Genomic DNA, 25,620 nt, shown 5'->3' on the forward strand with positions numbered 1-25,620 from the left:
AAATCTAGGTTAAATTTCCCATAGCTCTGTGTTTCAAACCTAGGTGCATTTTCCTACTACTGTGTGTTTCAAATTTAGGTGCATTTTCCCACTACTGTGTGGTTCAAATCTAGGTGCATTTTCCCACTGCTGTGAGTTTTAAATCTAGGTGCATTTTCCCACTACTGTGAGTTTCAAATCCATGTGCATTTTCTTGCTACTGTGTGTTTCAAATCTCGGTGCATTTTCCCACTACTGTGTGTTTCAAATCTAGGTACATGTTCCCACTACTGTGAGTTTAAATCTAGGTACATTTTCCCACTACTGTGAGTTTTAAATAAGGGTGCATTTTCCCACTTGTGTGAGTTTTAAATCTAGGTGGATTTTCCCATTATTGTGTGTTTCAAATCTAGGTACATTTTCCCACTACTCTGTGTTTCAAGTCTAGGTGCATTTTCCCTCTGCTGTGAGTTTTAAATCAAGGTGCATTTTCCCACTACTGTGAGTTTAAATCTAGGTGCATTTTCCGATTGCTGTGTGTTCAAATCTAGGTGCATTTCCCCACTACCGTGTCTTTCAAATCTAGGCACACTTTCCCATTGTTGTGAGTTTAAATCTAGGTGCATTTTCCCACTACTGTGAATTTTATTATCAAGGTGCATTTTTCAACTGCTTTGAGTTTTAGATCTAGCTGCATTTTCCCACTGTGTGTTTCAAATCTAGGTGCATTTCCCCACTACTGTGTGTTTCAAATCTAGGTGCATTTTCCAACTGCTGTGAGTTTTAAATCTAGGTGCATTTTCCAACTGCTGTGAGTTTCAAATCTATGTGCATTTTTCACATGCTGTAAGTTTAAATCTAGGTGCATTTTCCACTACTGTGAGTTTTAAAACAAGATGTATTATCCTACTGCTGTGAGTTTAAATCTATTTGCAATTTCCCACTGCTGTGTGTTTCAAATCTAGGTGCATTTTCCCACTGCTCTGAGATTAGAATCTAGGTGCATTTTCACACTGCTGTGAGTTTACATCTAGATGCATATTCCCACTACTGTGAGTTTTAAATCAGGGTGCATTTTCACACTGCTGTGAGCTTTAAATCTAGGTGAATTTTCCCACTACTGTGATATTTAAATCTTGGTGCATTTTCCTACTGCTGTGAGTTTCAATCTAGGTGTAATTTCCCACTGCTGTTTTTTTGAAATCTAGGTGCATTTTCCCACTGCTGTGAGTTTTAAATCTAGGTGCATTTCCCACTGCAGTGAGTTTAAATCTAGGTGCATTTTCCCACTACTGTGAGTTTCAAATCCATGTGCATTTTCTTGCTACTGTGTGTTTCAAATCTCAATGCATTTTCCCACTACAGTGTGTTTCAAATCTAGGTACATTTTCCCACTACTCTGTGTTTCAAATCTAGGTGCATTTTCCCACTGCTGTGAGTTTTAAATTTAGGTGCATTTTCCCACTACTGTGAGTTTAAATCTAGGTGCATTTTCCCATTGCTGTGAGTTCCAATCTAGGTGTATTTCCCCACTACTGTGTGTTTCAAATCTAGGCGAAATTTCCCATTGTTGTGTGTTTCAAATCTAGGTGCATTTTCCCACTGCTCTGAGTTTTGAATCTAGGTGCATTTTGCCACTGCAGTGAGTTTACATCTAGGTGCATCTTCTCACTACTGTGAGTTTTAAATCAGGGTGCATGTTCACTCTGCTGTGAGTTTTAAATCTAGGTGGACTTTCCCACTACTTTCAGATTTAAATCTAGGTGCATTTTCCCACTCCTGTGAGCTTTAAATCTAGGTGCATGTACCTATTGCTGTATGTTCCTACTGCTTTGAGTTTAAATCTAGGTGTAATTTCCCACTGCTGTGTGTTTCAAATCTAGGTGCATTTTCCCACTGCTGTGAGTCTTAAATCTAGGTGCATTTCCCACTGCTGTGAATTTAAATCTAGGTGAAATTTCCCATAGCTCTGTGTTTCAAACCTACGTGCATTTTCCTACTACTGTGTGTTTCAAATCTAGGTGCATTTTCCCACTACTGTGTGGTTCAAATCTAGGTGCATTTTTCCACTGCTGTGAGTTTAAATCTATGAGCATTTTCCCACTACCGTGAGTTTCAAATCAAGATGTATTATCCTACTGCTGTGAGTTTAAATCTATTTGCAATTTCCCACTGCTATGTCTTTCAAATCTAGGTGCATTTTCCCATTGCTCTGAGTTTCAAATCTATGTGCATTTTCCACATGCCATGAGTTTAAATCTAGGTGCATTTTCCCACTACTGTGAGTTTTAAATCAAGATGTATTATCCTACTGCTGTGAGTTTAAATCTATTTGCAATTTCCCACTGTTGTGTGTTTCAAATCTAGGTGCATTTTCCCATTGCTGTGTGTTCAAATCTAGGTGCATTTCCCCACTACTGTGTGTTTCAAATCTAGGTTCATTTTCCCACTGCCCTGAGTTTTGAATCTAGGTGCATTTTGCCACTGCTCTGAGTTTACATCTAGATGCATCTTCCCACTACTGTGAATTTTGCATCAGGGTGCATTTTCACATTGCTGCGAGTTTTACATCTAGGTGAATTTTCCCAATCCTGTGAGCTTCAAATCTAGGTGCATTTTCCTACTGCTGTGAGTTTCAATCTAGTTGTAAATTCCCACTGCTGTATGTTTAAAATCTAGGTGAATTTTCCCACTACTGTGAGATTTAACTCTTGGTGCATTTTCCCACTCCTGTGAGCTTCAAATCTAGGTGCGTTTCCCACTGCTGTGAGTTTAAATCTAGGTGAAATTTCCCACAGCTCTGTGTTTCAAACCTACGTGCATTTTCCTACTACTGTATGTTTCAAATCTAGGTGCATTTCCCCACTACTGTGAGGTTTAAATCAAGATGTATTATCCTACTGCTGTGAGTTTAAATCTATTTGCAATTTCCCACTGCTGTGTGTTTCAAAATCTAGGTGCATTTTCCCACTGCTCTGAGTTTTGAATCTAGGTGCATTTTGCCACTGCTGTGAGTTTACATCTAGATGCATCTTCCCACTACTGTCAGTTTTAAATCAGGGTGCATTTTCTCACTGCTGCGAGTTTTAAATCTAGGTGAATTGTCCCACTACTGTGAGATTTAAATCTTGGTGCATTTCCCACTCCTGTGAGCTTTAAATCTAGGTGCATTTTCCTACTGCTGTGAGTTTCAATCTAGGTGTAATTTCTCACTGCTGTGTGTTTCAAATCTAGGTGCATTTTCCCACTGCTGTGAGTTTTAAATCTAGGTGCATTTCCCACTGCTGTGAGTTTATATCTAGATGCATCTTCCCACTACTGTGAGTTTTAAATCAGGGTGCATTTTCTCATTGCTGCGAGTTTTAAATCTAGGTGAATTTTCCCACTACTGTGAGATTTAAATCTTGGTGCATTTTCCCACTCCTGTGAGCTTTAAATCTAGGTGCATTTTCCTACTGCTGTGAGTTTCAATCTAGGTGTAATTTCCCACTGCTGTGTGTTTCAAATCTAGGTGCATTTTCCCACTGCTGTGAGTTTTAAATAAGGGTGCATTTTCCCACTTGTGTGAGTTTTAAATCTAGGTGGATTTTCCCATTATTGTGTGTTTCAAATCTAGGTACATTTTCCCACTATTCTGTGTTTCAAATCTAGGTGCATTTTCCCACTGCTGTGAGTTTTAAATTTAGGTGCATTTTCCCACTACTGTGAGTTTAAATCTAGGTGCATTTTCCCATTGCTGTGAGTTCAAATCTAGGTGCATTTCCCCACTACTGTGTGTTTCAAATCTAGGCGCAATTTCCCATTGTTGTGTGTTTCAAATCTAGGTGCATTTTCCCACTGCTCTGAGTTTTGAATCTAGGTGCATTTTGCCACTGCAGTGAGTTTACATCTAGGTGCATCTTCTCACTACTGTGAGTTTTAAATCAGGGTGCATTTTCACTCTGCTGTGAGTTTTAAATCTAGGTGGACTTTCCCACTACTTTGAGATTTAAATCTAGGTGCATTTTCCCACTCCTGTGAGCTTTAAATCTAGGTGCATGTTCCTATTGCTGTATGTTCCTACTGCTGTGAGTTTAAATCTAGGTGTATTTTCCCACTGCTGTGTGTTTCAAATCTAGATGCATTTTCCCACTGCTGTGAGTCTTAAATCTAGGTGCATTTCGCACTGCTGTGAATTTAAATCTAGGTGAAATTTCCCATAGCTCTGTGTTTCAAACCTACGTGCATTTTCCTACTACTGTGTGTTTCAAATCTAGGTGCATTTTCCCACTACTGTGTGGTTCAAATCTAGGTGCATTTTTCCACTGCTGTGAGTTTAAATCTATGAGCATTTTCCCACTACCGTGAGTTTCAAATCAAGATGTATTATCCTACTGCTGTGAGTTTAAATCTATTTGCAATTTCCCACTGCTATGTGTTTCAAATCTAGGTGCATTTTCCCACTGCTCTGAGTTTCAAATCTATGTGCATTTTCCACATGCCGTGAGTTTAAATCTAGGTGCATTTTCCCACTACTGTGAGTTTTAAATCAAGATGTATTATCCTACTGCTGTGAGTTTAAATCTATTTGCAATTTCCCACTGTTGTGTGTTTCAAATCTAGGTGCATTTTCCCATTGCTGTGTGTTCAAATCTAGGTGCATTTCCCCACTACTGTGTGTTTCAAATCTAGGTTCATTTTCCCACTGCCCTGAGTTTTGAATCTAGGTGCATTTTGCCACTGCTCTGAGTTTACATCTAGATGCATCTTCCCACTACTGTGAGTTTTGCATCAGGGTGCATTTTCACATTGCTGCGAGTTTTACATCTAGGTGAATTTTCCCAATCCTGTGAGCTTCAAATCTAGGTGCATTTTCCTACTGCTGTGAGTTTCAATCTAGTTGTAAATTCCCACTGCTGTATGTTTAAAATCTAGGTGAATTTTCCCACTCCTGTGAGCTTCAAATCTAGGTGCGTTTCCCACTGCTGTGAGTTTAAATCTAGGTGAAATTTCCCATAGCTCTGTGTTTCAAACCTACGTGCAATTTCCTACTACTGTTTGTTTCAAATCTAGGTGCATTTCCCCACTACTGTGAAGTTTAAATCAAGATGTATTATCCTACTGCTGTGAGTTTAAATCTATTTGCAATTTCCCACTGCTGTGTGTTTCAAATCTAGGTGCATTTTCCCACTGCTCTGAGTTTTGAATCTAGGTGCATTTTGCCACTGCTGTGAGTTTACATCTAGATGCATCTTCCCACTACTGTGAGTTTCAAATCAGGGTGCATTTTCTCACTGCTGCGAGTTTTAAATCTAGGTGAATTGTCCCACTACTGTGAGATTTAAATCTTGGTGCATTTCCCACTCCTGTGAGCTTTAAATCTAGGTGCATTTTCCTACTGCTGTGAGTTTCAATCTAGGTGTAATTTCTCACTGCTGGGTGTTTCAAATCTAGGTGCATTTTCCCACTGCTGTGAGTTTTAAATCTAGGTGCATTTCCCACTGCTGTGAGTTTAAATCTAGGTGAAATTTCCCATAGCTCTGTGTTTCAAACCTAGGTGTATTTTCCTACTACTGTGTTTCAAATCTAGGTGCATTTTCCCACTACTGTGTGGTTCACATCTAGGTGCATTTTCCCACTGCTGTGTGTTTTAAATCTAGGTGCATTTTCCCACTACTGTGAGTTTAAATCTAGGTGCATTTTCCCATTGCTGTGTGTTCAAATCTAGGTGCGTTTCCCACTGCTGTGAGTTTAAATCTAGGTGAAATTTCCCATAGCTCTGTGTTTCAAACCTATGTGCATTTTCCTACTACTGTATGTTTCAAATCTAGGTGCATTTCCCCACTACTGTGTGGTTTAAATCAAGATGTATTATCCTACTGCTGTGAGTTTAAATCTATTTGCAATTTCCCATTGCTCTATGTTTCAAATCTAGGTACATGTTCCCACTGCTCTGTGTTTCAAATCTAGGTGCATTTTCCCACTGCTGTGAGTTTTAAATCTAGGTGCATTTTCCCACTACTGTGAGTTTAAATCTAGGTGCATTTTCCCATTGTTGTGTGTTTGAAATCTAGGCGCATTTTGCCACTGCAGTGAGTTTACATCTAGGTGCATCTTCCCACTACTGTGAGTTTTTAATCAGGGTGCATTTTCACACTGCTGTGAGTTTTAAATCTAGGTGGATTTTCCCTCTACTATGAGATTTAAATGTAGGTGCATTTTCCTACTCCTGTGAGCTTTAAATCTAGGTGCATTTTCCGCCTGCTGTGAGTTTAAATCTAGGTGTCATTTCCCACTGCTGTGAGTTTAAATCTAGGTGTAATTTCCCACTGCTGTGTGTTTCAAATCTAGGTGCATTTTCCCACTGCTGTGAGTCTTAAATCTAGGTGCATTTCCCACTGCTGTGAGTTTAAATCTAGGTGAAATTTCCCATAGCTTTGTGTTCCAAACCCAGGTGCATTTTCCTTCGACTGTGTGGTTCAAATCTAGGTGCATTTTCCAACTGCTGTGAGTTTTAAATCTAGGTGCATTTTCCAACTGCTGTGAGTTTAAATCTAGGTACATTTTCCCATTATTGTGTGTTTCAAATCTAGGTACATTTTCCCACTACTCTGTGTTTCAAATCTAGGTGCATTTTCCAACTGCTGTGAGTTTTAAATCTAGGTCATATTCCCACTGCTGTGAGTCTTAAATCTAGGTGCATTTCCCACTGCTGTGAGATTAAATGTAGGTGAAATTTCCCATAGCTCTGTGTTTCAAACCTAGGTGCATTTTACTACTACAGTGTTTCAAATCTTGGTGCATTTTCCCACTACTGTGTGGTTCAAATCTAGGTGCATTTTCCCACTGCTGTGAGTTTTAATCTAGGTGCATTTTTCCACTGATGTGAGTTTAAATCTAGGTGCATTTTTCCACTGCTGTGAGTTTAAATCTAGGGGCATCTTCCCACTACTGTGAGTTTCAAATCCATGTGCATTTTCTTGCTACTGTGTGTTTCAAATCTCGGAGCATTTTCCCACTACGGTGTGTTTCAAATCTAGGTACATTTTCCCACTAGTATGTGTTTCAAATCTAGGTGCATTTTCCCACTGCTGTGAGTTTTAAATCTAGGTGCATTTTCCCACTACTGTGAGTTTAAATCTAGGTGCATTTTCACATTGTTGTGTGTTTGACATCTAGGTGCATTTTGCCACTGCAGTGAGTTTACATCTAGGTGCATCTTCCCACTACTTTGAGTTTTTAATCAGGGTGCATTTTCACACTGCTGTGAGTTTTAAATCTAGGTGGATTTTGCCACTACTATGAGATTTAAATGTAGGTGCATTTTCCCACTGCTGTGAGTCTTAAATCTAGGTGCATTTCCCACTGCTGTGAGTTTAAATCTAGGTGAAATTTCCCATAGCTCTGTGCTTCAAACCTAGGTGAATTTTCCTACTACTGTGTGTTTCAAATCTAGGTGCATTTTCCTACTACTGTGTGGTTCAAATCTAGGTGCATTTTCCCACTGCTGTGAGTTTTAAATCTAGGTGCATTTTTCCACTGCTGTGTGTTTAAATCTAGGTGCATTTTCCCACTACTGTGAGTTTCAAATTCATGTGCATTTTCTTGCTACTGTGTGTGTCAAATCTCGGTGCATTTTCCCACTACGGTGTGTTTCAAATCTAGGTGCATATTCCCACTGCTGTGAGTTTAAATCTAGGGGAATTTTCCCACTACTGTGAGTTTTAAATAAGGGTGCATTTTCCCACTGCTGTGAGTTTTAAATCTAGGTGCATTTTCCCATTATTGTGTGTTTCAAATCTAGGTACATTTTCCCACTACTCTGTGTTTCAAATCTAAGTGCATTTTCCCACTGCTGTGAGTTTTAAATCTAGGTGCATTTTCCCACTACTGTGAGTTTAAATCTAGGTGCATTTTCCCATTGTTGTGTGTTTGAAATCTAGGTGCATTTTGCCACTGCAGCGAGTTTACATCTAGGTGCATCTTCCCACTACTGTGAGTTTTTAATCAGGGTGCATTTTCACACTGCTGTGAGTTTTAAATCTAGGTGGATTTTCCCACTACTGTGAGATTTAAATGTAGGTGCATTTTCCCACTCCTGTGAGCTTTAAATCTAGGTGCATTTTTCTACTGCTGTGAGTTTAAATCTAGATGTAATTTCCCACTGCTGTGAGTTTAAATCTAGGTGTTATTTCCCACTGCTCTGTGCTTCAAATCTAGGTGCATTTTCCCACTGCTGTGAGTCTTAAATCTAGGTGCATTTCCCACCGCTGTGAGTTTAAATCTAGGTGAAATTTCCCATAGCTTTGTGTTCCAAACCCAGGTGCATTTTCCTTCGACTGTGTGTTTCAAATCTAGGTGCATTTTCACACTACTGTGTGGTTCAAATCTAGGTGCATTTTCCAACTGCTGTGCGTTTTAAATCTAGGTGCATTTTCCCACTACTGTGAGTTTCAAATCCATGTGCATTTTCTTGCTACTGTGTGTTTCAAATATCGGTGCATTTTCCCACTACTGTGTGTTTCAAATCTAGGTGCATGTTCCCACGACTGTGAGTTTAAATCTAGGTACATTTTCCCATTATTGTTGTTTTCAAATCTAGGTGCATTTTCCAACTGCTGTGAGTTTTAAATCTAGGTGCATATTCCCACTGCTGTGAGTCTTAAATCTAGGTGCATTTCCCACTGCTGTGAGATTAAATCTAGGTGAAATTTCCCATAGCTCTGTGTTTCAAACGTAGGTGCATTTTCCTACTACAGTGTTTCAAATCTAGGTGCATTTTCCCACTACTATGTGGTTCAAATCTAGGTGCATTTTTCCACTGCTGTGAGTTTTAATCTAGGTGCATTTTTCCACTGCTGTGAGTTTAAATCTAGGTGCATTTTTCCACTGCGGTGAGTTTAAATCTAGGTGCATTTTCCCACTACTGTGAGTTTCAAATCCATGTGCATTTTCTTGCTACTGTGTGTTTCAAACCTCGCTGCTTTTTCCCACTACGGTGTGTTTCAAATCTAGGTGCATATTCCCACTGCTGTGAGTTTAAATCTAGGGGAATTTTCCCACTACTGTGAGTTTTAAATAAGGGTGCATTTTCCCACTGCTGTGAGTTTTAAATCTAGGTGCATTTTCCCATTATTGTGTGTTTCAAATCTAGGTACATTTTCCCACTACTCTGTGTTTCAAATCTAGGTGCATTTTCCCACTGCTGTGAGTTTTAAATCTAGGTGCATTTCCCACTGCTGTGAGTTTAAATCTAGATGAAATTTCCCATAGCTCTGTGCTTCAAACCTAGGGGAATTTTCCCACTACTGTGAGTTTTAAATAAGGGTGCATTTTCCCACTGCTGCGAGTTTTAAATCTAGGTGCGTTTTCCCACTATTGTGTGTTTCAAATCTAGGTACATTTTCCCACTACTCTGTGTTTGAAATCTAGGTGCATTTTCCAACTGCTGTGAGTTTTAAATCTAGGTGCATTTTCCCACTACTGTGAGTTTAAATCTAGGCACATTTTCCCATTGTTGTGTGTTTGAAATCTAGGTGCATTTTGCCACTGCAGTGAGTTTACATCTAGGTGCATCTTCCCACTACTATGAGTTTTTAATTTTCCTACTACTGTGTGTTTCAAATCTAGGTGCATTTTCCCACTACTGTGTGTTTCAAATCTAGGTGCATTTTCCCACTGCTGTGAGTTTTAAATCTAGGTGCATTTTTCCACTGTTGTGAGTTTAAATCTAGGTGCATTTTTCCACTGCTGTGAGTTTAAATCTAGGTGCATTTTCCCACTGCTGTGAGTTTCAAATCCATGTGCATTTTCTTGCTACTGTGTGTTTCAAATCTTGTTGCATTTTCCCACTACTGTGAGTCTTAAATCTAGGTGCATTTCCCACTGCTGTGAGTTTACATCTGGGTGAAATTTCCCATAGCTCTGTGTTTCAAACCTAGGTGCATTTTCCTACTACTGTGTGTTTCAAGTCTAGGTGCATTTTCCCACTACTGTGTGGTTCAAATCTATGTGCATTTTCCCACTGCTGTGAGTTTTAAATCTAGGTGCATTTTTCCACTGCTGTGAGTTTAAATCTAGGTGCATTTTTCCACTTCTGTGAGTTTAAATCTAGGTGCATTTTCCCACTACTGTGAGTTTCAAATCCATGTGCATTTTCTTGCTACTGTGTGTTTCAAAAATCAGTGCATTTCCCCACTACAGTGTGTTTCAAATCTAGGTGCATATTCCCACTGCTGTGAGTTTAAATCTAAGTGAATTTTCCCACTACTGTGAGTTTGAATCTAGGTGCATTGTCCCATTGCTGTGTGTTCAAATCTAGGTGCATTTCCCCACTACTATGTGTTTCAAATCTAGGCGCAATTTCCCATTGTTGTGCATTTCAAATCTAGGTGCATTTTCCCACTGGTCTGAGGTTTGAATCTAGCTGCATTTTGCCACTGCAGTGAGTTTACATCTAGGTGCATTTTCCCACTACTGTGAGTTTTAAATCAGGGTGCATTTTCACACTACTGTGAGATTTAAATCTAGGTCCATTTTCCCACTCCTGTGAGCTTTAAATCTAGGTGCATTTTCCTACTGCTGTGAGTTTTAAATCTGGGTGCATTTTCCCACTACTGTGAGTTTAAATCTAGGTGCATTTTCCCATTGCTGTGTGTTCAAATCTAGGTGCATTTCCCCACTACTGTGTGTTTCAAATCTAGGCGCAATTTCCCATTGTTGTGTGTTTCAAATCTAGGTGCATTTTCCCACTGCTCTGAGTTTTGAATCTAGGTGCATTTTGCCACTCGAGTGAGTTTACATCTAGGTGCATCTTCTCACTAATGTGAGTTTTAAATCAGGGTGCATTTTCACTCTGCTGTGAGTTTTAAATCTAGGTGGACTTTCCCACTACTTTGAGATTTAAATCTAGGTGCATTTTCCCACTCCTGTGAGCTTTAAATCTAGGTGCATGTTCCTACTGCTATGAGTTTAAATCTAGGTGTAATTTCCCACTGCTGTGTGTTTCAAATCTAGGTGCATTTTCCCACTGCTGTGGGTCTTAAATCTAGGTGCATTTCCCACTGCTGTGAGTTTAAATCTAGGTGAAATTTACCATAGCTCTGTGTTTCAAACCTACGTGCATTTTCCTACTACTGTGTGTTTCAAATCTAGGTGCATTTACCCACTACTGTGTGGCTCAAATCTAGGTGCATTTTCCCACTGCTGTGAGTTTTAAATCTAGGTGGATTGTCCCACTACTATGAGATTTAAATGTAGGTGCATTTTCCCACTCCTGTGAGCTTTAAATCTAGGTGCATTTTCCTACTGCTGTGAGTTTAAATCTAGGTGTAATTTCACACTGCTGTGAGTTTAAATCTAGGTGTAATTTCCCACTGCTGTGTGTCTCAAATCTAGGTGCATTTTCCCACTGCTGTGAGTCTTAAATCTAGGTGCATTTCCCACTGCTGTGAGTTTAAATCTAGGTGAAATTTCCCATAGCTTTGTGTTCCAAACCCAGGTGCATTTTCCTTCGACTGTGTGGTTCAAATCTAGGTGCATTTTCCAACTGCTGTGAGTTTTAAATCTAGGTGCATTTTCCCACTACTGTGAGTTTCAAATCTATGTGCATTTTCTTGCTACTGTGTGCTTCAAATCTCGGTGCATTTTCCCACTACTGTGTGTTTCAAGTCTAGGTGCATGTTCCCATGACTGTCAGTTTAAATCTAGGTACATTTTCCCATTATTGTGTGTTTCAAATCTAGGTACATTTTCCCACTACTCTGTGTTTCAAATCTAGGTGCATTTTCCAACTGCTGTGAGTTTTAAATCTAGGTGCATTTTCCGACTGCTGTGAGTCTTAAATCTAGGTGCATTTCCCACTGCGGTGAGATTAAATGTAGGTGAAATTTCCCATAGCTCTGTGTTTCAAACCTAGGTGCATTTTCCTTCTACTGTGAGGTTAAATCTAGGTGCATTTTCCCACTACTGTGAGTTTCAAATCCATGTGCATTTTCTTGCTACTGTGTGTTTCAAATCTCGGTGCATTTCCCACTACGGTGTGTTTCAAATCTAGGTGCATATTCCCACTGCTGTGAGTTTAAATCTAGGGCAATTTTCCCACTACTGTGAGTTTTAAATAAGGGTGCATTTTCCCACTGCTGTGAGTTTTAAATCTAGGTGCATTTTCCCATTATTGTGTGTTTCAAATCTAGGTACATTTTCCCACTGCTGTGAGTTTTAAATCTAGGTGCATCTTCCCACTACTGTGAGTTTTTAATCAGGGTGCATTTTCACACTGCTGTGAGTTTTAAATCTAGGTGGATTTTCCCACTACTATGAGATTTAACTGTAGGTGCATCTTCCCACTCCTGTGAGCTTTACATCTAGGTGCATTTTCCTACTGCTGTGAGTTTAAATCTAGGCATAATTTCCCACTGCTGTGAGTTTAAATCTAGGTGAAATTTCCCATAGCTCTGTGCTTCAAACCTAGGTGAATTTTCCTTCTACTGTGTGTTTCAAATCTAGGTGCATTTTCCTACTACTGTGTGGTTCAAATCTAGGTGCATTTTCCCACTGCTGTGAGTTTTAAATCTAGGTGCATTTTTCCACTGCTGTGAGTTTAAATCTAGGTGCATTTTCCCACTACTGTGAGTTTCAAATCCATGTGCATTTTCTTGCTACTGTGTGTTTCAAATCTCAGTGCATTTTCCCACTACGGTGTGTTTCAAATCTAGGTGCATATTCCCACTGCTGTGAGTTTAAATCTAGGGGAATTTTCCCACTGCTGTGAGTTTTAAATCTAGGTGCATTTTCCCATTATTGTGTGTTTCAAATCTAAGTGCATTTTCCCACTGCTGTGAGTTTTAAATCTAGGTGCATTTTCCCACTACTCTGTGTTTCAAATCTAAGTGCATTTTCCCACTGCTTTGAGTTTTAAATCTAGGTGCATTTTCCCACTACTGTGAGTTTAAATCTAGGTGCATTTTCCCATTGTTGTGTGTTTGAAATCTAGGTGCATTTTGCCACTGCAGCAAGTTTACATCTAGGTGCATCTTCCCACTACTGTGAGTTTTTAATCAGGGTGCATTTTCACACTGCTTTGAGTTTTAAATCCAGGTGGATTTTCCCACTACTGTGAGATTTAAATGTAGGTGCATTTTCCCACTCCTGTGAGCTTTAAATCTAGGTGAATTTTCCTATTGCTGTGAGTTTAAATCTAGGTGTAATTTCCCACTGCTGTGAGTTTAAATCTAGGTGAAATTTCCCATAGCTTTGTGTTCCAAACCCAGGTGCATTTTCCTACGACTGTGTGGTTCAAATCTAGGTGCATTTTCCAACTGCTGTGAGTTTCAAATCTAGGTGCATTTTCTCACTACTGTGAATTTCAAATCCATGTGCATTTTCTTGCTACTGTGTGTTTCAAATCTCGGTGCATTTTCCCACGACTGTGTGTTTCAAATCTAGGTGCATGTTCCCACGACTGTGAATTTAAATCTAGGTACATTTTCCCATTATTGTGTGTTTCAAATCTAGGTACATTTTCCCACTACTCTGTGTTTCAAATCTAGGTGCATTTTCCAACTGCTGAGTTTTAAATCTAGGTGCATATTCCCACTGCTGTGAGTCTTAAATCTAGGTGAAATTTCCCATAGCTCTGTGTTTCAAACCTAGGTGCATTTTCCTACTACAGTGTTTCAAATCTAGGTGCATTTTCCCACTATTGTGTGGTTCAAATCTAGGTGCATTTTCGCACTGCTGTGAGTTTTAATCTAGGTGCATTTTTCCACTGCTGTGAGTTTAAATCTAGGTGCATTTTCCCACTACTGTGAGTTTCAAATCCATGTGCATTTTCTTGCTACTGTGTGTGTCAAATCTCGGTGCATTTTCCCACTACAGTGTGCTTCAGATCTAGGTGCATATTGCCACTGCTGTGAGTTTAAATCTAGGGGAATTTTCCCACTACTGTGAGTTTTAAATAAGGGTGCATTTTCCCACTGCTGTGAGTTTTAAATCTAGGTGCATTTTCCCATTATTGTGTGTTTCAAAGATAGGTACATTTTCCCACTACTCTGTGTTTCAAATCTAAGTGCATTTCCTACTGCTGTGAGTTTAAATCTAGGTGAAATTTCCCATAGCTTTGTGTTCCAAACCCAGGTGCATTTTCCTTCGACTGTGTGGTTCAAATCTAGGTGCATTTTCCAACTGCTGTGAGTTTTAAATCTAGGTGCATTTTCCCACTACTGTGAGTTTCAAATCCATGTGCATTTTCTTGCTACTGTGTGTTTCAAATCTCGGTGCATTTTCCCACTACTGTGTGTTTCAAATCTAGGTGCATGTTCCCATGACTGTGAGTTTAAATCTAGGTACATTTTCCCATTATTGTTTGTTTCAAATCTAGGTACATTTTCCCACTACTCTGTGTTTCAAATCTAGGTGCATTTTCCAACTGCTGTGAGTTTTAAATCTAGGTGCATTTTCCCACTGCTGTGAGTCTTAAATCTAGGTGCATTTCCCACAGCTATGAGATTAAATGTAGGTGAAATTTCCCATAGCTCTGTGTTTCAAACCTAGGTGCATTTTCCTACTACTGTGAGGTTAAATCTAGGTGCATTTTCCCACTACTGTGAGTTTCAAATCCATGTGCATTTTCTTGCTACTGTGTGTTTCAAATTTCGGTGCATTTTCCCACTACGGTGTGTTTCAAATCTAGGTGCATATTCCCACTGCTGTGAGTTTAAATCTAGGGGAATTTTCCCACTACTGTGAGTTTTAAATAAGGGTGCATTTTCCCACTGCTGTGAGTTTTAAATCTAGGTGCATTTTCCCATTATTGTGTGTTTCAAATCTAGGTACATTTTCCCACTACTCTGTTTTTCAAATCTAAGTGCATTTTCCCACTGCTGTGAGTTTTAAATCTAGGTGCATTTTCCTACTACTGTGAGTTTACATCTAGGTGCATCTTCTCACTACTGTGAGTTTTTAATCAGGGTGCATTTTCACACTCCTGTGAGCTTTAAATCTAGGTGCATGTTTCTACTGCTGTGAGTTTAAATCTGGGTGTAATTTCCCATTGCTGTGAGTTTAAATCTAGGTCTAATTTCCCACTGCTGTGTGTTTCAAATCTAGGTGCATTTTCCCACTGCTGTGAGTCTTAAATCTAGGTGCATTTCCCACTGCTGTGAGTTTAAATCTAGGTGAAATTTCCCATAGCTTTGTGTTCCAAACCCAGGTACATTTTTCTTCGACTGTGTGTTTCAAATCTAGGTGCATTTTCACACTACTTTGTGGTTCAAATCTAGGTGCATTTTCCAACTGCTGTGAGTTTTAAATCTAGGTGCATTTTCCCACTACTGTAAGTTTCAAATCCATGTGCATTTTCTTGCTACTTTGTGTTTCAAATATCGGTGCATTTTCCCACTGCTGTGTGTTTCAAATCTAGGTGCATGTTCCCACGACTGTGAGTTTAAATCTAGGTACATTTTCCCATTATTGTGTGTTTCAAATCTAGGTACATTTTCCCACTACTCTGTGTTTCAAATCTAAGTGCATTTTCCAACTGCTGTGAGTTTTAAATCTAGGTGCATTTCCCACTGCTGTGAGATTAAATCTAGGTGAAATTTCCCATAGCTCTGTGCTCAAACCTAGGTGCATTTTCCTACTACAGTGTTTCAAATCTAGGTGCATTTTCCCACTACTGTGTGGTTCAAATCTAGGTGCATTTTCCCACTGCTGTGAGTTTTAATCTAGGTGCATTTTTCCACTGCTGTGAGTTTAAATCTAGGTGCATTTTTCCACTGCTGTGAGTTTAAATCTAGGTGCATTTTCCCACTACTGTGAGTTTCAAATCCATGTGCATTTTCTTACTACTGTGTGTTTCAAATCTCGGTGCATTTTCCCACTACGGTGTGTTTCAAATCTAGGTGCATATTCCCACTACTGTGAGTTTAAATCTAGGGCAATTTTCCCACTACTGTGAGTTTTAAATAAGAGTGCATTTTCCCACTGCTGTGAGTTTTAAATCTAGGTGCATTTTCCCATTATTGTGTGTTTCAAATCTAGGTACATTTTCCCACTGCTCTGTGTTTCAAATCTAGGTGCATTTTCCCACTGCTGTGAGTTTTAAATCTAGGTGCATTTTCCCACTACTGTGAGTTTAAATCTAGGTGCATTTTCCCATTGTTGTGTGTTTGAAATCTAGGTGCATTTTGCCACTGCAGTGAGTTTACATCTAGGTGCATCTTCCCACTACTGTGAGTTTTTAATCAGGGTGCATTTTCACACTGCTGTGAGTTTTAAATCTAGGTGGATTTTCCCTCTACTATGAGATTTAAATGTAGGTGCATTTTCCCACTCGTGTGAGCTTTAAATCTAGGTGCATTTTCCTCCTGCTGTGAGTTTAAATCTAGGTGTCATTTCCCACTGCTGTGAGTTTAAATCTAGGTGTAATTTCCCACTGCTGTGTGTTTCAAATCTAGGTGCATTTTCCCACTGCTGTGAGTCTTAAATCTAGGTGCATTTCCCACTGCTGTGAGTTTAAATCTAGGTGAAATTTCCCATAGCTTTGTGTTCCAAACCCAGGTGCATTTTCCTTCGACTGTGTGTTTCAAATCTAGGTGCATTTTCCAAATGCTGTGAGTTTTAAATCTAGGTGCATTTTCCAACTGCTGTGAGTTTAAATCTAGGTACATTTTCCCATTATTGTGTGTTTCAAATCTAGGTACATTTTCCCACTACTCTGTGTTTCAAATCTAGGTGCATTTTCCAACTGCTGTGAGTTTTAAATCTAGGTGCATATTCCCACTGCTGTGAGTCTTAAATCTAGGTGCATTTCCCACTGCTGTGAGATTAAATGTAGGTGAAATTTCCCATAGCTCTGTGTTTCAAACCTAGGTGCATTTTACTACTACAGTGTTTCAAATCTTGGTGCATTTTCCCACTACTGTGTGGTTCAAATCTAGGTGCATTTTCCCACTGCTGTGAGTTTTAATCTAGGTGCATTTTCCCACTGCTGTGAGTTTAAATCTAGGTGCATTTTTCCACTGCTGTGAGTTTAAATCTCGGTGCATTTTCCCACTACGGTGTGTTTCAAATCTAGGTACATTTTCCCACTAGTATGTGTTTCAAATCTAGGTGCATTTTCCCACTGCTGTGAGTTTTAAATCTAGGTACATTTTCCCACTACTGTGAGTTTAAATCTAGGTGCATTTTCACATTGTTGTGTGTTTGACATCTAGGTGCATTTTGCCACTGCAGTGAGTTGACATCTAGGTGCATCTTCCCACTACTTTGAGTTTTTAATCAGGGTGCATTTTCACACTGCTGTGAGTTTTAAATCTAGGTGGATTTTGCCACTACTATGAGATTTAAATGTAGGTGCATTTTCCCACTCCTGTGAGCTTTAAATCTAGGTGCATTTTCCTACTGCTGTGAGTTTAAATCTAGGTGTAATTTCCCACTGCTGTGTGTTTCAAATCTAGGTGCATTTTCCCACTGCTGTGAGTCTTAAATCTAGGTGCATTTCCCACTGCTGTGAGTTTAAATCTAGGTGAAATTTCCCATAGCTCTGTGCTTCAAACCTAGGTGAATTTTCCTACTACTGTGTGTTTCAAATCTAGGTGCATTTTCCTACTACTGTGTGGTTCAAATCTAGGTGCATTTTCCCACTGCTGTGAGTTTTAAATCTAGGTGCATTTTTCCACTGCTGTGAGTTTAAATCTAGGTGCATTTTCCCACTACTGCGAGTTTCAAATTCATGTGCATTTTCTTGCTACTGTGTGTGTCAAATCTCGGTGCATTTTCCCACTACGGTGTGTTTCAAATCTAGGTGCATATTCCCACTGCTGTGAGTTTAAATCTAGGGGAATTTTCCCACTACTGTGAGTTTTAAATAAGGGTGCATTTTCCCACTGCTGTGAGTTTTAAATCTAGGTGCATTTTCCCATTATTGTGTGTTTCAAATCTAGGTACATTTTCCCACTACTCTGTGTTTCAAATCTAAGTGCATTTTCCCACTGCTGTGAGTTTTAAATCTAGGTGCATTTTCCAACTACTGTGAGTTTAAATCTAGGTGCATTTTCCCATTGTTGTGTGTTTGAAATCTAGGTGCATTTTGCCACTGCAGCGAGTTTACATCTAGGTGCATCTTCCCACTACTGTGAGTTTTTAATCAGGGTGCATTTTCACACTGCTGTGAGTTTTAAATCTAGGTGGATTTTCCCACTACTGTGAGATTTAAATGTAGGTGCATTTTCCCACTCCTTTGAGCTTTACATCTAGGTGCATTTTTCTACTGCTGTGAGTTTAAATCTAGGTGTAATTTCCCACTGCTGTGAGTTTAAATCTAGGTGTAATTTCCCACTGCTCTGTGCTTCAAATCTAGGTGCATTTTCCCACTGCTGTGAGTCTTAAATCTAGGTGCATTTCCCACCGCTGTGAGTTTAAATCTAGGTGAAATTTCCCATAGCTTTGTGTTCCAAACCCAGGTGCATTTTCCTTCGACTGTGTGTTTCAAATCTAGGTGCATTTTCACACTACTGTGTGGTTCAAATCTAGGTGCATTTTCCAACTGCTGTGAGTTTTAAATCTAGGTGCATTTTCCCACTACTGTGAGTTTCAAATCCATGTGCATTTTCTTGCTACTGTGTGTTTCAAATATCGGTGCATTTTCCCACTACTGTGTGTTTCAAATCTAGGTGCATGTTCCCACGACTGTGAGTTTAAATCTAGGTACATTTTCCCATTATTGTTGTTTTCAAATCTAGGTGCATTTTCCAACTGCTGTGAGTTTTAAATCTAGGTGCATATTCCCACTGCTGTGAGTCTTAAATCTAGGTGCATTTCCCACTGCTGTGAGATTAAATTTAGGTGAAATTTCCCATAGCTCTGTGTTTCAAACGTAGGTGCATTTTCCTACTACAGTGTTTCAAATCTAGGTGCATTTTCCCACTACTATGTGGTTCAAATCTAGGTGCATTTTCCCACTGCTGTGAGTTTTAATCTAGGTGCATTTTTCCACTGCTGTGAGTTTAAATCTAGGTGCATTTTTCCCCTGCGGTGAGTTTAAATCTAGGTGCATTTTCCCACTACTGTGAGTTTCAAATCCATGTGCATTTTCTTGCTACTGTGTGTTTCAAACCTCGCTGCTTTTTCCCACTACGGTGTGTTGCAAATCTAGGTGCATATTCCCACTGCTGTGAGTTTAAATCTAGGGGAATTTTCCCACTACTGTGAGTTTTAAATAAGGGTGCATTTTCCCACTGCTGTGAGTTTTAAATCTAGGTGCATTTTCCCATTATTGTGTGTTTCAAATCTAGGTACATTTTCCCACTACTCTGTGTTTCAAATCTAGGTGCATTGTCCCACTGCTGTGAGTTTTAAATCTAGGTGCATTTTCCCACTACTGTGAGTTTAAATCTAGGTGCATTTTCCCATTGTTGTGTGTTTGAAATCTAGGTGCATTCTGCCACTGCAGTGGGTTTACATCTAGGTGCATCTTCCCACTACTGAGAGTTTTTAATCAGGGTGCATTTTCACACTGCTGTGCGTTTTAAATCTAGGTGGATTTTCCCACTACTATGAGATTTAAATGTAGGTGCATTTTCCCACTCCTGTGAGCTTTAAATCTAGGTGCCTTTTCCTACTGCTGTGAGTTTAAATCTAGGTGTAATTTCCCACTGCTGTGTGTTTCAAATCTAGGTGCATTTTCCCACTGATGTGAGTCTTAAATCTAGGTGCATTTCCCACTGCTGTGAGTTTAAATCTAGGTGAAATTTCCCATAGCTCTGTGCTTCAAACCTAGGTGAATTTTCCTACTACTGTGTGTTTCAAATCTAGGTGCATATTCCCACTGCTGTGAGTTTAAATCTAGGGGAATTTTCCCACTACTGTGAGTTTTAAATAAGGGTGCATTTTCCCACTGCTGCGAGTTTTAAATCTAGGTGCATTTTCCCACTATTGTGTGTTTCAAATCTAGGTACATTTTCCCATTGTTGAGTGTTTGAAATCTAGGTGCATTTTGCCACTGCAGTGAGTTTACATCTAGGTGCATCTTCCCACTACTGTGAGTTTTTAATTTTCCTACTACTGTGTTTTTCAAATCTAGGTGCATTTTCCCACTACTGTGTGTTTCAAATCTAGGTGCATTTTCCCACTGCTGTGAGTTTTAAATCTAGGTGCATTTTTCCACTGTTGTGAGTTTAAATCTAGGTGCATTTTTCCACTGCTGTGAGTTTAAATCTAGGTGCATTTTCCCACTGCTGTGAGTTTCAAATCCATGTGCATTTTCTTGCTACTGTGTGTTTCAAATCTTGTTGCATTTTCCCACTACTGTGAGTCTTAAATCTAGGTGCATTTCCCACTGCTGTGAGTTTACATCTAGGTGAAATTTCCCATAGCTCTGTGTTTCAAACCTAGGTGCATTTTCCTACTACTGTGTGTTTCAAGTCTAGGTGCATTTTACCACTGCTGTGTGGTTCAAATCTATGTCCATTTTCCCACTGCTGTGAGTTTTAAATCTAGGTGCATTTTTCCACTGCTGTGAGTTTAAATCTAGGTGCATTTTTCCACTTCTGTGAGTTTAAATCGAGGTGCATTTTCCCACTACTGTGAGTTTCAAATCCATGTGCATTTTCTTGCTACTGTGTGTTTCAAAAATCAGTGCATTTCCCCACTACAGTGTGTTTCAAATCTAGGTGCATATTCCCACTGCTGTGAGTTTAAATCTAAGTGAATTTTCCCACTACTGTGAGTTTGAATCTAGGTGCATTGTCCCATTGCTGTGTGTTCAAATCTAGGTGCATTTCCCCACTACTATGTGTTTCAAATCTAGGCGCAATTCCCCATTGTTGTGCATTTCAAATCTAGGTGCATTTTCCCACTGCTCTGAGGTTTGAATCTAGCTGCATTTTGCCACTGCAGTGAGTTTACATCTAGGTGCATTTTCCCACTACTGTGAGTTTTAAATCAGGGTGCATTTTCACACTGCTGTAAGTTTTAAATCTAGGTGGATTTTCCCACTACTGTGAGATTTAAATCTAGGTCCATTTTCCCACTCCTGTGAGCTTTAAATCTAGGTGCATTTTCCTACTGCTGTGAGTTTTAAATCTGGGTGCATTTTCCCACTACTGTGAGTTTAAATCTAGGTGCATTTTCCCATTGCTGTGTGTTCAAATCTAGGTGCATTTCCCCACTACTGTGTGTTTCAAATCTAGGCGCAATTTCCCATTGTTGTGTGTTTCAAATCTAGGTGCATTTTCCCACTGCTCTGAGTTTTGAATCTAGGTGCATTTTGCCACTCGAGTGAGTTTACATCTAGGTGCATCTTCTCACTAATGTGAGTTTAAATCTAGGTGCATGTTCCTACTGCTATGAGTTTAAATCTAGGTGTAATTTCCCACTGCTGTGTGTTTCAAATCTAGGTGCATTTTCCCACTGCTGTGGGTCTTAAATCTAGGTGCATTTCCCACTGCTGTGAGTTTAAATCTAGGTGAAATTCACCATAGCTCTGTGTTTCAAACCTACGTGCATTTTCCTACTACTGTGTGTTTCAAATCTAGGTGCATTTACCCACTACTGTGTGGCTCAAATCTAGGTGCATTTTCCCACTGCTGCGAGTTTCAAATCAAGATGTATTATCCTACTGCTGTGAGTTTAAATCTATTTGCAATTTCCCACTGCTATGTGTTTCAAATCTAGGTGCATTTTCCAATTGCTGTGTGTTCAAATCTAGGTGCATTTTCCCACTGCTCTGAGTTTCAAATCTATGTGCATTTTCCACATGCTGTGAGTTTAAATATATGTGCATTTTCCCACTACTGTGAGTTTTAAATCAAGATGTATTATCCTACTGCTGTGAGTTTAAATCTATTTGCAATTTCCCACTGTTGTGTGTTTCAAATCTAGGTGCATTTTCCAATTGCTGTGTGTTCAAATCTAGGTGCATTTCCCCACTACTGTGTATTTCAAATCTAGGCGCAATTTCCCATTGTTGTGTGTTTCAAATCTAGGTTCATTTTCCCACTGCTCTGAGTTTTGAATCTGGATGCATTTTTGCCACTGCTCTGAGTTTACATCTAGATGCATCTTTCCACTACTGTGAGTTTTGCGTCAGGGTGCATTTTCACACTGCTGCGAGTTTTACATCTAGGTGAATTTTCCCACTACTGTGAGATTTAACTCTTGGTGCATTTTCCCACTCCTGTGAGCTTCAAATCTAGGTGCATTTTCCTACTGCTGTGAGTTTCAATCTAGGTGTAATTTTCCACTGCTGTATGTTTCAAATCTAGCTGCATTTCCCCACTGCTGTGAGTTTTAAATCTAGGTGCACTTCCCACTGCTGTGAGTATAAATCTAGGTGAAATTTCCCATAGCTCTGTGTTTCAAACCTACGTGCATTTTCCTACTACAGTGTTTCAAATCTAGGTGCATTTTCCCACTACTGTGTGGTTCAAATCTAGGTGCATTTTCCCACTGCTGTGAGTTTTAATCTAGGTGCATTTTTCCACTGCTGTGAGTTTAAATCTAGGTGCATTTTTCCACTGTGGTGAGTTTAAATCTAGGTGCATTTTCCCACTACTGTGAGTTTCAAATCCATATGCATTTTCTTGCTACTGTGTGTTTCAAATCTCGGTGCTTTTTCCCACTATGGTGTGTTTCAAATCTAGGTGCATATTCCCACTGCTGTGAGTTTAAATCTAGGGGAATTTTCCCACTACTGTGAGTTTTAAAAAAGGGTGCATTTTCCCACTGCTGTGAGTTTTAAATCTAGGTGCATTTTCCCATTATTGTGTGTTTCAAATCTAGGTACATTTTCCCACTGCTCTGTTTCAAATCTAGGTGCATTTTCCCACTGCTGTGAGTTTTAAATCTAGGTGCATTTTCCCACTACTGTGAGTATAGATCTAGGTGCATTTTCCCATTGTTGTGTGTTTGAAATCTAGGTGCATTTTGCCACTGCAGTGAGTTTACATCTAGGTGCATCTTCCCACTATTGAGAGTTTTTAATCAGGGTGCATTTTCACACTGCTGTGCGTTTGTAAATCTAGGTGCATGTTTCTACTGCTGTGAGTTTAAATCCAGGTGTAATTTCCCATTGCTGTGAGTTTAAATCTAGGTCTAATTTCCCACTGCTGTGTGTTTCAAATCTAGGTGCATTTTCCCACTGCTGTGAGTCTTAAATTTAGGTGCATTTCCCACTGCTGTGAGTTTAAATCTAGGTGAAATTTCCCATAGCTTTGTGTTCCAAACCCAGGTACATTTTTCTTCGACTGCGTGTTTCAAATCTAGGTGCATTTTCACACTACTTTGTGGTTCAAATCTAGGTGCATTTTCCAACTGCTGTGAGTTTTAAATCTAGGTGCATTTTCCCACTACTGTAAGTTTCAAATCCATGTGCATTTTCTTGCTACTTTGTGTTTTAAATCTAGGTGCATTTTCCCATTATTGTGTGTTTCAAATCTAGGTACATTTTCCCACTGCTCTGTTTCAAATCTAGGTGCATTTTCCCACTGCTGTGAGTTTTAAATCTAGGTGCATTTTCCCACTACTGTGAGTTTAGATCTAGGTGCATTTTCCCATTGTTGTGTGTTTGAAATCTAGGTGCATTTTGCCACTGCAGTGAGTTTACATCTAGGTGCATCTTCCCACTATTGAGAGTTTTTAATCAGGGTGCATTTTCACACTGCTGTGCGTTTGTAAATCTAGGTGGATTTTCCCACTACTATGAGATTTAAATGTAGGTGCATTTTCCCACTCCTGTGAGCTTTAAATCTAGGTGCATTTTCCTACTGCTGTGAGTTTAAATCTAGGTGTAATTTCCCACTGCTGTGTGTTTCAAATCTAGGTGCATTTTCCCACTGCTGTGAGTCTTAAATCTAGGTGCATTTCCCACTGCTGTGAGTTTAAATCTAGGTGAAATTTCCCATAGCTCTGTGCTTCAAACATAGGTGAATTTTCCTACTAGTGTGTGTTTCAAATCTAGGTGCATTTTCCTACTACTGTGTGGTTCAAATCTAGGTGCATTTTCCCACTGCTGTGAGTTTTAAATCTAGGTGCATTTTTCCACTGCTGTGAGTTTAAATCTAGGTGCATTTATCCACTACTGTGAGTTTCAAATTCATGTGCATTTTTTTGCTACTGTGTGTTTCAAATCTCGGTGCATTTTCCCACTAGGTGTGTTTCAAATCTAGGTGCATATACCCACTGCTGTGAGTTTAAATCTAGGGGAATTTTCCCACTATTGTGAGTTTTAAATAAGGGTGCATTTTCCCAATGCTGTGAGTTTTAAATCTAGGTGCATTTTCCCACTATTGTGTGTTTCATATCTAGGTACTTTTTCCCACTACTCTGTGTTTCAAATCTAGGTGCATTTTCCCACTACTGTGAGTTTAAATCTAGGCGCATTTTCCCATTGTTGTGTGTTTGAAATCTAGGTGCATTTTGCCACTGCAGTGAGTTTACATCTAGGTGCATCTTCCCACTACTGTGAGTTTTTAATTTTCCTACTACTGTGTGTTTCAAATCTAGGTGCATTTTCCCACTACTGTGTGTTTCAAATCTAGGTGCATTTTCCCACTGCTGTGAGTTTTAAATCTAGTTGCATTTTTTCCACTGTTGTGAGTTTAAATCTAGGTGCATTTTTCCACTGCTGTGAGTTTAAATCTAGGTGCATTTTCCCACTGCTGTGAGTTTCAAATCCATGTGCATTTTCTTGCTACTGTGTGTTTCAAATCTTGTTGCATTTTCCCACTACTGTGTGTTTCAAATCTAGGTGCATGTTCCCATGACTGTGAGTTTAAATCTAGGTACATTTTCCCATTATTGTGTGTTTCAAATCTAGGTACATTTTCCCACTACTCTGTGTTTCAAATCTAGGTGCATTTTCCAACTGCTGTGAGTTTTAAATCTAGGTGCATTTTCCCACTGCTGTGAGTCTTAAATCTAGGTGCATTTCCCACTTCTGTGAGATTAAATGTAGGTGAAATTTCCCATAGCTCTGTGTTTCAAACCTAGGTGCATTTTCCTACTACTGTGAGGTTAAATCTAGGTGCATTTTCCCACTACTGTGAGTTTCAAATCCATGTGCATTTTCTTGCTACTGTGTGTTTCAAATCTCGGTACATTTTCCCACTACGGTGTGTTTCAAATCTAGGTGCATATTCCCACTGCTGTGAGTTTAAATCTAGGGGAATTTTCCCACTACTGTGAGTTTTAAATAAGGGTGCATTTTCCCACTGCTGTGAGTTTTAAATCTAGGTGCATTTTCCCATTATTGTGTGTTTCAAATCTAGGTACATTTTCCCACTACTCTGTGTTTCAAATCTAAGTGCATTTTCCCACTGCTGTGAGTTTTAAATCTAGGTGCATTTTCCTACTACTGTGAGTTTAAATCTAGGTGCATTTTCCCATTGTTGTGTGTTTGAAATCTAGGTGCATTTTGCCATCGCAGCGAGTTTACATCTAGGTGCATCTTCCCACTACTGTGAGTTTTTAATCAGGGTGCATTTTCACACTGCTGTGAGTTTTAAATCTAGGTGGATTTTCCCACTACTGTGAGTTTTAAATGTAGGTGCATTTTCCCACTCCTGTGAGCTTTAAATCTAGGTGCATGTTTCTACTGCTGTGAGTTTAAATCCAGGTGTAATTTCCCATTGCTGTGAGTTTAAATCTAGGTCTAATTTCCCA

The sequence above is a fragment of the Ambystoma mexicanum genome, chromosome 13, assembly GCF_040938575.1.
Source record: "Ambystoma mexicanum isolate Mex_15411 chromosome 13, UKY_AmexF1_1, whole genome shotgun sequence".
In the NCBI taxonomy this organism is placed as follows: Eukaryota; Metazoa; Chordata; class Amphibia; order Caudata; family Ambystomatidae; genus Ambystoma; species Ambystoma mexicanum.